This window comes from Geotrypetes seraphini, chromosome 19 (genome assembly GCF_902459505.1).
Source record: "Geotrypetes seraphini chromosome 19, aGeoSer1.1, whole genome shotgun sequence".
Taxonomy (NCBI): Eukaryota; Metazoa; Chordata; class Amphibia; order Gymnophiona; family Dermophiidae; genus Geotrypetes; species Geotrypetes seraphini.
This window is the reverse complement of record NC_047102.1, coordinates 12,931,773-12,946,333: the sequence shown is the minus strand read 5'-3', so window position 1 is coordinate 12,946,333 and position 14,561 is coordinate 12,931,773. Positions and strand designations below refer to the sequence as shown.

At 41.8% G+C, this 14,561-nt stretch overlaps 1 protein-coding gene across 4 annotated transcripts in view; it reads left to right on the top strand.

The window, feature by feature from the left end:
- The first annotated feature begins 4,047 nt into the window (after window positions 1–4,047).
- Window positions 4,048–14,561, top strand: part of AMBRA1 (autophagy and beclin 1 regulator 1) — a 158,214-nt gene continuing 147,700 nt past the window's right edge. For 3 of the 4 annotated variants that reach the window (XM_033928441.1, XM_033928440.1, XM_033928438.1), the window contains exon 1: window positions 4,048–4,381. The gene's annotated coding sequence lies outside the window, so the exon portion shown is untranslated. Of the gene's footprint in view, window positions 4,382–13,203; window positions 13,224–14,561 lie in introns of those variants that run through there. The other variant, XM_033928439.1, reaches the window with a different exon arrangement.

Sequence of the window (14,561 nt, the reverse complement as noted above, 5' to 3'; positions counted from 1 at the left end):
GAAGTCATCCTGCCACTGTACCGGGCTATGGTGCGCCAGCATCTGGAATACTGTGTACAGTACTGGTCACCGTACCTCAAAAAGGACATGGCAATGCTTGAGGGAGTCCAGAGAAGAGCAACTAAACTGATTAAAGGTATGGAAAACCTTACATACACTGACAGACTGAAGAAGCTGGGGCTGTTCTCCCTGGAAAAGCGGAGACTCAGAGGAGATATGATAGAGACCTTCAAGATCCTGAGAGGCATCGAAAAGGTTGACAAAGACAGATTTTTCAATTTGAAAGAAACCACAAGAACAAGGGGTCACTCGATGAAATTGAAGGGGGACAGGTTTAAAACAAACGCAAGGAAGTTCTTTTTCACACAGAGGGTGGTGGACACATGGAACACCCTTCCGGAGGCCGTGATAAGAAATAGCACAGTACAGGGTTTCAAGGATGACCTGGATAGGTTCCTGGAAGACAAAGGGATTGAGGGGTACAGATAAGAGCAGTGGAAGGTTTAGAGATAAGTGTAGAGGTAGGCATAAAATTAGACAGGGACCGCTGATCAGGCAATATTACATTACATTACATTACATTAATGACTTCTATTCCGCCTGTACCTTGCAGTTCTAAGCGGATTACAACAAAAAGATAACTGGACATTTCCAGGAATAGGAATACAATTAACGACGTAGGGCCTAATACATCTAAACGATAGCTGGACGTTTTCAGGAAGAGGAATACAGTTAGAGGCGTTAGGTCAAAATCACATTTTGAAGGGAGGATCCTAAGAAGGGGAGAGAGGGGAGAAGAGTGGGGTTAGGAAATTAGGATGTATTTCTTGAATAGTAAGGTTTTGATTTCTTTTCGAAAAGCTTTGAGGTCAGTTGAAGCTGTCAGTAGGTTGGTGATGGAGGGGTCCAATTTAGCTGCATGTGTTGCTAGTATGCCTGATGGGCCGCCGCGTGAGCGGACCGCTGGGCTGGATGGACCTCTGGTCTGCCCCGGCGGAGGCGACTACTTATGTACTTATGTACATCAACCAATGGTATAGTTTATTAGCATAAAAAGTTTTAAAACCCTAAGGTCCCAACAGGGATCCCAGTTTTAGCACTCTGTAAATACCTTCCTCAGGGGACAAACAAATAGCTGGAATAAGAATATAAATAGAAAATCATGAAACATGTAAAATATGGGCAACACAAAAAATATCTCATATATATAAGTATAATTATGCTAATTTGCTTTTAATAAGTAATTAACACAAATGAATAGCATAAATGAAATTGTGTATATGAGCATAAAACATGGGCAAAAAAATCAAACATGAAACATATTGAAATGATATATATATATTTACAAATAAATGCAATACAGTACTTATTAAACGCTGAAAAATGACCTTAAGCATAAATAATGACAAAATCATTAATTAATGTATATGAAATGGACATAAGTAAAAACACTTATAAGGGCAACAAAAAGCATACAATAAATAGTAGACCAAATTAATATGCTCAATCCATCAATCTTCAAAATGTACCCCCATAAGAAGAGAAGTCATCTTGCTACATAAATCCTAGCACCTTAAGGAAAGAGCTGGGTCTTAAAAGATTAATTAAGCTTTCCTTAAAATCCTTAAATGCAAAGGCCTGGTTCAACTCTTCCAAAGGGAAAGTGTCCTACCTTCATTATTCTAATAGCAACACTACTACCTAGGCCCCCTTGCCTTGGGTATAGTGTTCACCCTGGCACATATCTAGCCATTGTTTCCTGTAAATTATAACAGAACTGTTAATATAGAGCACTCAAAAAATTGAAAGAATTCCAAATTGAATTTGCACTGTAATCGCCAATCTCTGCAAAAGTCTTAGAGCAGAAGTAGCTGATGGCTAATTAGGCACTTGCAATCTCATGCTAGTTAATATATTCTGAATAACCTGCTTGAAGTCCCCTTTTATGAAGCCACGTTAGGCTTTTTTATTGCCGATCACAGCAGTATTAGTTCCAACGCTCATGGAATTCCTATGAGCGTTGGAGCTAATAACGTTGCGACCAGCAATAAAAAAGCCTAACAAGTCTTCGGAAAAGGGGGTTAAGTCTTAAGAAATACAAGCAATTAATTATAATTGTCCACATAAGAAATTTACTTAAAATCTAAACATTATAGACAACATAAGGGTGAGGAAGTGCCATATACAACCCAAAAATTTCAATAAAATTGCTCTGAGCAAGCAATATCCTATCACAAAAATAAAGTATTTTAGTATTGTACCATAATATGTGTTCTATCTCTCTCGCACATCTTCTAATGCCCCCCTCAGTCTCCCAGGTGTATCAAACAAAGGACGTTGCACACATAAGGGGGTACCCCATCCCCCTTTCTCAGAGACATCAATACCCAAGCCTACCCTTACAGTGCTCCATCATCTGGGACCCTACTAGGGACTTTTTTCCGCCTTAGCTTGCAGAAGGACAACGGGTACAAAAAATAAATACTAATCACACAATTAAAAGGAAAACACAAAAGAAAAGAGGCTCCTAGAGCCAGTAAAGAAAGAATTTTAACCAGAAAAAGTATAAATCCAAAGACACTGAGGAGTCCAAAATCTTTCCCCCTTTGAACAGGAGCAGAAGAGACAAATACAAATGAGCTAAATTAAACAGTAGCTGTTTCCACCCTAAATGGTGCAAACTGAACTACGACTAGCAGGATTCAGGCAGCACTATTTTGTCCAGGCAGGAGATCTCAGTATCATGTACACATATATTTATATATGAAGGGGTGGGGATAGTATGCTCAGAGAGGAAGGGGCAAATTTTGGTGATATTGAAGAGACAGAAGCAACAGGTCTTAGCTGCTTGTTGGATGAGAGTAGAAAATGAGAGGTTGGAATCGAAGACCACTCCAAGGTTGCGAGTAGAGGAGACGAATAATACTGTTATTGATTGAGATGGAGGAGCAGAAGGTTTAGGTAGGAGGAAAGGAGCCTGAACATGTTCTCTAGGGCAGTGGTTCTCAACCCTGTCCTGGGGGACCTCCAGCCAATTGGATTTTCAAGATATCCCTAATGAATATGCATGAAACAGATTTGCATATAATGGAAGTGACAGGCATGCAAATCTTTCTCATGCATATTCATTAGGAATAGCTTGAAAACCGGACTGGCTGGAGGTCCCCCAGGACAGGGTTAAGAACCACTGCTCTAGGGTAGCCTCCACAGCTCCAACAAGAATCCATGGCGGGAATATTTTGTACAAAAATTTCTGCAGTCAGCATCCCTTTTTCTGCAACTGCAGACACTGCTGGACATGGTGGTAAATTGCCTGCCAGAGGCAACAAAGATCACGGCGGGGCATAGTTCTCCAGACTTTAATTTAGGGGTTCTGGCAAAATAATGATCCATCCTCTATTGCAGTGGTTCCCAACCCTGTCCTGGAGGAACACCAGGCCAATTGGGTTTTCAGGCTAGCCCTAATGAATATGCATGAAGCAAATTTGCATGCCTATCACTTCCATCATATGCAAATCTCTCTCATGCATATTCATTAGGGCTAGCCTGAAAACCCAATTGGCCTGGTGTTCCTCCAGGACAGGGTTGGGAATCACTGCTCTATTGAATAGGGTTTGAGGTTTAGGCCAATGAGGGAAAAGCCTTAACAACCCCCCTTTCCTCAGGTGAAACATCTTGAATTGTATTTTGATCGATCTGTGATCAATCTCATCTAATCTTCCATTTGTGTGTCGCTCATACCTATTCAGGGTTAAAGGGGCAGGATAAGCTCTGTTGACAGGTAGGAGAGTCTGATGCATCTAGAACAGGGGTGTCAAAGTCCCTCCTCGAGGGCCGCAATCCAGTCGGGTTTTCAGGATTTCCCCCATGACTATGCATTGAAAGCAGTGCATGCAAATAGATCTCATGCATAGTCATGGAGGAAATCCTGAAAACCCGACTGGATTGCGGCCCTCGAGGAGGGACTTTGACACCTCTGCTCGTTCTTCAGCTCTGAACGACCCCCCCCCCCCCCCAAACCGGGACTTAAGGAGGTCAAAGCTGGTCTGATCTGGCAAACCGGAAGCAGCAGCCGCTCGCCAATTCAACTCGCGAGCCCTCTCCGAGCCGCGGGCCGGATGTCCGGCGTCTCGCGCGCTCCCTCAAAGCCCGGAACCGGTCCGGCGGCTCAAACTCCCCGACCTCCGGCCTACCTTCGACTTATCTCTGCGGCCACCAGAACCGGAGCTCAACCCGCCCCTCCTCTACCTCTGACGCCACTTCCTTCCCTCGGTCAGGTTCTGCCCTGCCGGAAACAGGAAGTAGCATCAGAGGGGGCGGGACGCCGGAGAGGGAAAGGCTGCGGGGTCCGTCGTAGGCGACCTCGACGACTGGTTTGAAGGTAGGAGGGCGGAGGAGAGCGTGCGAGGGAGGGAAGAGGTGCAGGACCGGGGGCGGCCCCGGCCGGAGGAGCGGAAGGAGAAATGCCGCAGCGTGGGTGGGGGAAGCGGAAGAGGGAGAGGAGGGGGTGCCTGGCCGGGAGAGCGTATGAAGGAGTCAGGGGAGATGGGGGATTGCTGGGTGTCAAACCTGCCTTGGATCCAAAAAGCAAAAGGTACAGGTGGTAAATGGGGGTGACTTGAACCAGGTATTAGTTACAATCCTAAAAGCAGGGAGGGGTGGGAGGCTGACCCCCCCCCCCCCCCCCCCCTATGAAGTCGCAGGTAAGGACAGAATAGTCATATTGGGCCATACTAATAGTCCATTGGAATGATCTCTCAGAGACTATAAGAACTGAAGCCAACCAGAGGAAACTGAAAACCTCACTCTTAGACAACTAATTCTTCTAAGATCGCTGCCCTTTACTTAATTCGCCTAGGTTCTTCGTTTCCCGTCTCCCTCCCGCTCCATCCTCCCTCCCTACCCTACTTCCATTCCTTTCTCAAGTCGCCTAGAGCCTGTTTAGGTGTGCGCGGCTAGATTAGGCTAGTATCCTGCTTCCAAAGTGGCCAGTCCAGGTCACAAGTACCTGGCAGAAACCCAAATAGCAGAAACGTTCCATGGCTTCCCCCATGGGCTGTCTCAATAGCAGACGATGAATTTTTCCTCCGGGAACTTGTCCAAACCTTTTTTAAACCCATCTACATGAAGTGCTTTTACCACATCCTCTGGCTATGAGATCCAGAGGTTGACTATTCGTGGAGAAGAGACGGTGCAGGGGGGTCGTAGGGTAAAGGTTTATAACATACTGAGTGGAGTGAAAAGGGTAGATGTGAATCGCTTGTTCACGCTTTCTAAAAATACTAGGACTAGGGGGCATGTGCTACTAAGTAGTAAATTTAAAACAAACTGGAGAAAATATTTATTCACACAATGTAGAATTAAACTCTGGAATTCCTTGCTGGAGAATGTGGTGAAATCAGTTAGTTTGGTGGAGATTAAAAAAAAGTTTGGGTAATTTCCTAAAAGGGAAGTCCATAGGCCATTATTGAGATGGCTTGGGGAAATCCACTGCTTATTCCTAGGATAAGCAGCATAAAATCTGTTTTACTACTTGGGATCTAACTAGGGACTTTGGACCTGGGTTGGCCACTGTTGGAAACAGAAGACTGGGCTTGATGGACCTTCGGTCTGACCCAATATGGCAGTTCTTATGATCTTAAATTTGTGTTCCTTAGTCTTTGTAATTTTTGACAGAGTGAAAAACCTACTCACTTGTACCCACTCAACACTACTCAGGAATTTGTAGACCTCAATCTTATCTCTCAACCTTCTTTTTTCCAAGCTGAAGAGCCCTAATCTCCTTAGTCTTTCCTCATATAAGAGGCGTTCTCTTTGCAAGAGATTGCAGAAGAACTCGGCAGGCAACCACACCACTTCCATCTATGTTCTGTTTCTCTGCTGCTATTGCTACTAACCATTTTTATAGTGCTACAAGATATATGTAGAGATATACAGAAGTGCAGTTTTTGGCTCCATAGAACAATGTAGCGGTTAATGCAAAGTAATCCTGGTAGGACAGAGAGAAATCTGAAGAATTGTGTGAGATCTTATCTATTTTGCCCTGTCTGGTACTATGAAGAGTTAATTCTAATGTTCGATTTTCAACTTCATTTGATTTACCACCCATCAAAAATGCTAACTGGTTTACAATTATAAATATATGAAAGGTTAAAAGAATGATAGGACAGGGAACCAACAAAAGGGACATGGATTACAAATACTGTATTAGGTTATTAATTGAGATGTATTAACCACCTTTTTCATGAAGAGAGTCACCCAAAGTAGTTACAATACATTGAATAGTAATCAGGTACTCAGGTATTTTCCCTGTATCCTGGCAGGTACCTTGGGGTAATGGAAGATTAGGTGACTTGCCCAGAATCACAAAGAGCAGGCTGGGATCAAACTCACAGCCTCCACTAACATGCAACAGCTTATATTATTACTAGAGAATGACACAGACACAATTTTTCCCCATCTCCGCAGGAACTCATTTTCCCGTCCCCGCAAGTTCTTTTCCTGTCCTTGCCCTATTCCTGCAAGTTCCATCCTCATCTTCACAAGCCCCAAACACTTTAAAATCATAAGTGTTTGAGGCTTGTGCAGTTAAGGCAGAGCTTGCAGGAATGGTACAGGGACGGGATGAGGAAAATGAGTTCCTGTGGGGACCGGGGAAGAATTTATCCCCATGTCATTCTCTAATAATTACTCAACGATCGTATAAAAAGGGAGTGTGGGGGAGGGGGGGGAGTGCCAATGATAGTGTGTCAGAGGGTCACTGCCCAGATTGTCGCAGCAAGCATAATCAGGGAAAAATACCTGGGAGAAGTAGATTTTTAAACCATTCCTTAAATCTCAATTGAGAGTTTTCAACATGAAGATAGAGTGGTAAAGCTTTTGAGGTTTGGTCCAATCTAATTTTCAAGTGAGATGATACAACTAAAAGAGATATACGGGAAGAATATAATACGTGAGATAAGATGTATGGAATAGGCATGTTAAAAAGAAATTATAGGGATCCAGTAAGGTATAGAATCAAAGCAATAAGGGTGATTTTGTATGGATACGAAATGCAATAGGCCATTAGGAGACCCTTAGCATTGCCTCAGGACTCTTAAGTATCATTGAATAATGCATTCATTGTATATATCTCGTACTGGATTGTGCAGAGAAAGTTTAATTTGAATAAGATAGTATTCATGGAGTTTTCCTCTATCTTATTTACCTTAGAAAATAATATAATCATCACTATAATTACTGAAGGTTAAAGGTAGATTTCAGTACATGTGGATATTCTAACATCTGATTCTCTGAGAATGTAATAATAATTATAATCTAATAATCCCAACACTCCTCTGTGTTATTCAGTTATCCTTGATGAGAATAATGTGATAATAGTTATGTTTGAGCATCCATGGTTAAAAGGGAGATGAATCAGGGGGGGTCTCCTATTAATTTTTATTTATTTATTTTTAAAATTTCTAGACCACTTAAACCTAAGCAGTTTCCATACAAAACATACATCATATTTCATCATACAATACATTGTACATATTATTTCTTAATCAGAGTATTACCGTAACTGTGGTAGGTACTTTTTGAGAGTTTTTTCTCTTCAAATGGGTTTATTTATATTATATGAAGATCACATGTTATCCAGGTACAAGTGACCTGGATTGGCCACCGCAAGAGCAGTCTACTGGGCTTGATGGACCTTTGGTCTGACCCAGTAAGACTATTCTTATATCACAGATATACATGAGCGAAGTCTCAAATTGAAGAAAGAGATACAGCTTTATAGACTTGCTCAGGGCTGCCCAAGTCCGGTTCGCGAGATCTACCGGCAGGCCAGATTTTCAGGATATCCACAAAGAATATGCATGAGAGAGATTTGCCTGCACTGCCTTCTTGGTATGCAAATCTCTCTCTCTCATGCATATTCATTGTGGATATCCTGAAAACCTGGCCTGCCAGTAGATCTCGAGGATCGGACCTGGGCAGCCCTGGATTTTCTCCTCGTTGCCTCTGAAACACTAATCAAACCAAGTCCAAAGCAGTGGCCTAGTTAGGACTGAAGGGCCCTGAGTTGAAAAAATGATATGGATCCCTTGATTACCTCATCTCTCCCTAGGTGGTGGGGTGGGGGGGGGGAAGTGGTGCAGATGAGACGCCCTTTTGGAGTGCCAGTAAACAAACCCTGCAAAAAGCAAACACATTCCAGACCTAGATAGACAACCTGTCACAATATAAAAAATAGAAACTGAATTGTATCCCAAATCTGCCATATTACAATTAATAATTTTAGAACAAAATATATAATTTTTCTATGTTTGTTGTCTGAACTTTGTTTTAGTCCTTGAGTGTCTCTTCTGCTTTTACCTGTTTGTTTGTTTTTTTTCTGAACTCTCGTCCTAGGGTCTCCTGTCCTTTTCACCTTTCTTTTCTCTCTGTGTCTTAACATCCACCTTTCCTTTGTGTCCCTATCCGTCATGTCCAATTTCTCCATCTATGCCCCTATCCTCCTCCTGTTCAGTATCTGGCTTCTCATTGTCTTGAAGCTCAAGAATGCGTGACATCAAGATATTTGGTTGAATTATATGACTCCTGCCACAAGCCTTTTCGTTAAAACATGGCTGTGTCAAGTTTTTTGCTGTTTAATTGAGACCCTTGTTTTCTAATATTTGGATGTATGTAATAAAGTAGATATTTCCACTAGAAATCTTGTTGCTCTCATCCTTGGACCTTTTCTTGATCATCCTTGCTACTTATATATATTTATAAATGTAATTAACAGAGCAAGACTTCTAGAAATAATGAATAGGCTAATGAGTTTTGATTCCACATTGTGGCACTTTGAGAGAGTTTTGGAATTTAGCTTGTGCCTTTTTCAGTAGTAGCTCGAATTGTGTTGCATTCAGGTACAGTAAGTCTTTCCTGTCCTTGGAGGATTCAGTCTAAGTTCAATGGAGGATAAAATGATTTGTGCCAGGCTTCTCTGCTTGTGTTGGTAATTGAGAGGCGGCATCTGTTTACAAGAGCCCAATAGTAAGGAGAAGTTAAGAAAAGAGGGTGGGTGAAAATAAGGCAATTCTAAAGCTATATTTTGAAAAGAAACAGGTTTGGTTTTGTGATCAGAAAGTGAATGTGTTCCCTAATGTCTCCAGGCAAACCCAGTTCAGAAGAAGGCAGTTCCTTCAGCTGAAGCCTAAGGCCTTGGCAGTGGGAGCAACCTTCTTCCTCAGATTTCCTTGCAGGTGTTTAATAACCTATGCAAGTGCCAAATATGTGTTTACGGACCCTCTTCAATTAAAGATAAGCCCGTAATGAAAGTTTTTTTCTTTTTGGTTGAGGGCAATTAATGTCAAATGGATAAAAATGGCCAATATACTTGACCTTGATGGATATTGATAGTTGATTTGTTCTTATATATTTTCTTTGTTGGTGTCTACTTAGCGGCTCTGATAATGTGGACTGTATCACTGATAATTTATTTTATTCTCTTCTTGCATTTTGTTTTTTTTTATATGGTTGGATATTTCTGTATTTTGTTATGTTTTGTTTGTAACAAAGTTTAAATAAAGAATTAAAAAAAGAAAGTAAGGCAAGAAGTCGAGGAAAAAATGTATAAATTATAAAGCATACTATTAAAAATCTGTACTGTGTTTGTTAGATCTGTGGATATACTGACTTCTCATGATTTGACTAGAACAAAAAGTGGTTAAGGAGCAAATGATATGTGACTCTCCTACCATGTTTCCCAGATTCCTACAATGCATCACAAGTAGTGATACCGCGTGGTAGAGTTGGGGGAAGATATGACAATGTTAGATCTCAAGCACATAAAAACGGCACTGGAAAAAGTACCTTAATTCCTTTGGTAAGGTAGCTGGAGAACATTTCACTCTCAGAACTAGAGGGTTAGTTGCAGACGGAGACAGCATATTTCTTATAAAATTGGGAAATAGTTGATTATTTACCACCTTTAAATAAGGTGGATTACAACTAAACAAACACAATTAAAAAATAACAAAACAAACATCAAAATTGCCAAGTCATATAAAAGGCATCAACCATCATAAAAATACTACTAGTATATCAGATATAATTACTCTACAGTGAGCTGTTTCAGAGGTAGTATATAACATACATGAAATATGAATCAATTTTGTGTTTGGGGTTTGTTTGTGGTTTTGTTTTGTTTTTTGCATAAAGTATTCAAAAGGGAAAGGCAATATAAAAGTTTGAAAAATCAATCTACTCCTTTCCCAAGGCATAATTGAATTTCTACCTACTTTGGTATCACAGTTACTTCTATTAAAGCCGTTAAATGTATTTTCCCTTTACTTTTTTGATTTACCCTCGTAAATGTAGAGGCCTTCTGCCTTCCTTATTTCTGTTTTGCTTTCATATATCATTTGCTATTCTATGTAATTTTGTCTTAATAAAGTCACTAACCCTCTGTCACCCACTACAAATGAAATCTATTAAAGAACTTGCATTGAAATAGAATCCATGACAGAGAGCGTCTGTATCAAGTATTCATAATGCAGCATTCTTCAAGCTTGATTATTGATGTATCAGATAATGGCCATAAGGTTTATATCCTGTTTACTGCCTGCTGCATTCCTTGGTCTCCAGTTGATCTCTGTCTTCTTGATAGGAAGCAAGTGGGATATGAAAAAGTTAGGCTGAGTTAGAAGATGCTGAAAGTTGTCTCTGCAGGTGACACGTTTCTCTGTTGCTCCAGGGCTCATGTGTCACATGGGCAAATTAATTATAGCAGAATGGGATGAAATCCAGAAGCGGAGTCTCAGATCTGTTAGAACAACCCTGGGCTTAAAGTCAACAGACTCCAGAATTGCTTCAGACCAGTCTGCCCAGATAATCAACCAACAGAAACAACGTGGGGGATCCTTTGGGCGATTTTTGGTATTGTTTTAAATGTTGTGGTTCTAGGATCTGTAATATAGGACGGTAAGACTCGGACTGTGTGGTGATGGCTTGAAAGGGGCGGAAAGATTTTTAAAAACTTAAGCACTCGGCCAAAGTTGTTAAAGGCTGGTTGGGAGGGAAGACAGCTCTGTTCTTTTCTTTGGACATTTCTCCTGCTTGTTTTCCACCCATAATTTATTTCCCATGTCCTCGCTTCTGTAGCCTGGTGGTTCACCTCGGCAACCAATGCCATCCCTGGTTCGTTCCCTGGCTCTGGCTCCTCCCACAGAAGGCGGGTATCAAGTGAGGAAGTTTAGGAACCTGGGTGACCCTGAAAATATGTTTATGGGCTGCCTTGTAATCCTTGGAAAATTTTGATGCTCTTGGTTCCTGCTGAAAGGATGCATTAGTGCTGAAGGGTCAGGAAAATCATATCAAGAGAGTTTGGAGCATGAAAAAGTTGTGCTTTGCCCTTGAAAGTGTGCGTGTGTATTGAGTGGCGGATAATGCCTGATATATGTATGGGCATAAATCTTGGCTTTGTAAGTGATAGGGCAACTTGCCTCTTCCTCCACATTGAGTAAAACTTGAAAGTTAGTAGCAATTGGAGTTGTCCCGAAGGAGAAAAATTGTAGTCTGTCTCCATCTATATGACCAGTTACCATCTTCTCACTAACATTTCGGTTTTAATTGATCTGGCAGTTATGTTGCAACTGTTATTGGGGCCTTTTTCTTAGAAAGCCTTCAAGTCCTCCTCGTATGCCATAAAAACTTTTCATGTTTTCCTGCTGTGCTTCCTTCCTTCCTTCCTTGCTGGCTTTGACCATTAATAGCTCTGCACATTGAGCTGAGAATATGAGCATATTGTCTTCAGTAAGTCCAAAATCTTTTTTCCTGATGGTGATTCCTAATATGGAAGTACAAGTTACTAAAAAGAAATGGCAGCAATTATCTGTGAATGGTGGATATGGAACTGAAATATACTCCTAAAAGGATTGGTAAGATGGAAGAGGGGTGGGCCAGGTTTGTGGCTGCAGCATCCCTACTTGATCTATCTGTGGTATGGTTGTCAGGTGGTCTTTGCAGTGGTTCCAACATGGTGTATATAGCATGCATATGTGACTGGTATAGTTTTTCTTTTGACATGGGACTGTGGCATGGTTCACATGTAACATATCCAACTGTCTGTTTATGGTTTCATTCCCATGTGATATATGCGGATATCCAAAGCATTATGTCTCTACTGTGGGGGAAAAAGTCTAGGCCAGCGGATGAGCTTTGCCCTCAGCACCTTACAGCAACAAGAGTCACCAATGATGAATCTTTAAAGGTGCAGGAGCTCCTTTCTGAACAGGTCGCACATCGCTTGCCTTCCTAGATAGAGCATGAGCCCTGGAGTGTGAAAATTACAGGCAGTCTCCGAGTTAGACACCCGACTTAAGCATAACTCGTACTTAAGAACACAGTTGCGGCTTCATTTGATTTCACTGAGCAGTATTTCCAGTGGCATAGACTCCTACACTTCTCCTGCAACGGATTCAGGAATGTGTGGTTGTGCATGCTGAACCTTAGAGGGAGCGTGTAGGGACAGTCAGCTGGGAGCAGAGATAAGCAGCATGAATCTTAAAATCTACAAGTTCCGAGTTACATACAGATTCAACTTAAGAACAGCTTTAAAAACATAACTCGGGGTCTGCTTGTATCTGGTCGGATGCAGGGTACGGATGGCTGGGTTCTGTTTTGGGCAGCACAAGTATTGCTTACTTCCTTCTCTTCCCAATCCTGAGCTTCCTCCTCTGAGACCTTCCAGCCTGCGGTGGGCCTATTAGCGCTTCACTAGCTTTTCTTTTTGCCATTCGAGTCTTCCCCCCCTACCTATTACATAGAGGTTGACATATCTGAAAAGGTTAGAAAATTCTGGTCAAGAGCATGTTATCAGTCTGTACCCTTGCTGCTTTTTCCCTACAGGAGAAAGTAAGGGAAGGGGATTGAAATTTACAGCCACATTCAAAGAGGAATAGCCAGCAGGAAAAAGAAATGACAGCACTTTGTGCATTTCCCCTCACAATCTGTCCAATGTACCTGGGGCAGTGGAAGAGAAAGTCCAACATTACTGTGACCACTTTGAGTCATATTTGAGATTCAGATACTTTGAATAATAAAAAGAAAAAAAGTACTAGTAGAGATTGATCATCTTTTTTTAAAAAAGTAAAAACATTCTTATTTGTTTTGAGAAACGTCCTCGATGTTTGGCAGGTGCTTAGAAGAAATTTAAGCCTCGGCCTTGGAACCACCCAGACATTATGGAGGTAATTAAATAAATCACCTCTGTACATAAAATACCAGTTATAACATCGTGATGCACCCTGGAGTGGAGCAGAAGTGAATGTTAGCATGTAATATAATGAATGTTCGATGTGCATGAATGGCCAGGGTTTGTGCTACTAGTTTATAGAGACACACAAGTGCCTTCCTACCCAATTAACCTTGGTGGCCATAGGACTTAATGCTGTTTTCCACCCTCTCTTTTCCAACACAGCGGGCCTAGGCCTGGAGAGAAGCTTAACTTACTGGGCCAGCCCAATGCTGGTTTTCGTTTTGCTTGGCAATTTCCACGGCTCATTTGGAATTGGCTTCTTTCAGGCTTCTGTACCTTGAGTCTGTCCTTCCTACCGCTCCCTCCCCTTAAGATGCTCTGAAGGTTGCTGACCGAGCCAAGGATCAGGAGACATAACCTATGATTCAAACCAAGGTTCTCGTTTGTCACTAAGATGGCCAGGGTCATTGCTGTTTAACAAACAAATCTACAGAATGTTTTCCCACCGGGACATGTATATGAGAGTGGTATTCATTTCTCTAGGAAGTGCTGCATCTGCCATAAACACCTTCTCTTTCACGTAGCACGCACCAAATTAATTCCCCATCCAAAACCCCCCCAAAAACCAACCCTCCCAAACAAACCAGATTTTAATGCATGCTACAATAGAGCAGCACATATTAGCACCTGCTAATGCACCAAAAACAACCCAAGCACAAGGTTAGGGAATGACACAGGGAACAAATTTTTCCCTGTCCCATAGGGAACTCATTTTCCTGTTCTATCCCAGCGAGTTCTTTTCCTGTCCCTGCCCCATTCCTGCAAGTCCGTCCTCATCTGCACAAGCCTCAAACCCTTTAAAATCCTAAGTAGCAACATTCTAGAGCTCAGATTGTGATGTCATAATGCCTCATTCCACCAATGCCTAAGCTCCGTCTTCATCTGCACAAGCCTCAAACCCTTTAAAATCCTAAGTAGCAACATTCTAGAGCTCAGATTGTGATGTCATAATGCCTCATTCCACCAATGCCTAAGCTCCGTCCTCATCTGCACAAGCCTCAAACCCTTTAAAATCCTAAGTAGCAACATTCTAGAGCTCAGATTGTGATGTCATAATGCCTCATTCCACCAATGCCTAAGCTCCGTCCTCATCTGCACAAGCCTCAAACCCTTTAAAATCATAAGTAGCAACATTCTAGAGCTCAGATTGTGATGTCATAATGCCTCATTCCACCAATGCCTAAGCTCCATCCTCATCTGCACAAGCCTCGAACCCTTTAAAATCCTAAGTAGCAACATTCTAGAGCTCAGATTGTGATGTCATAATGCC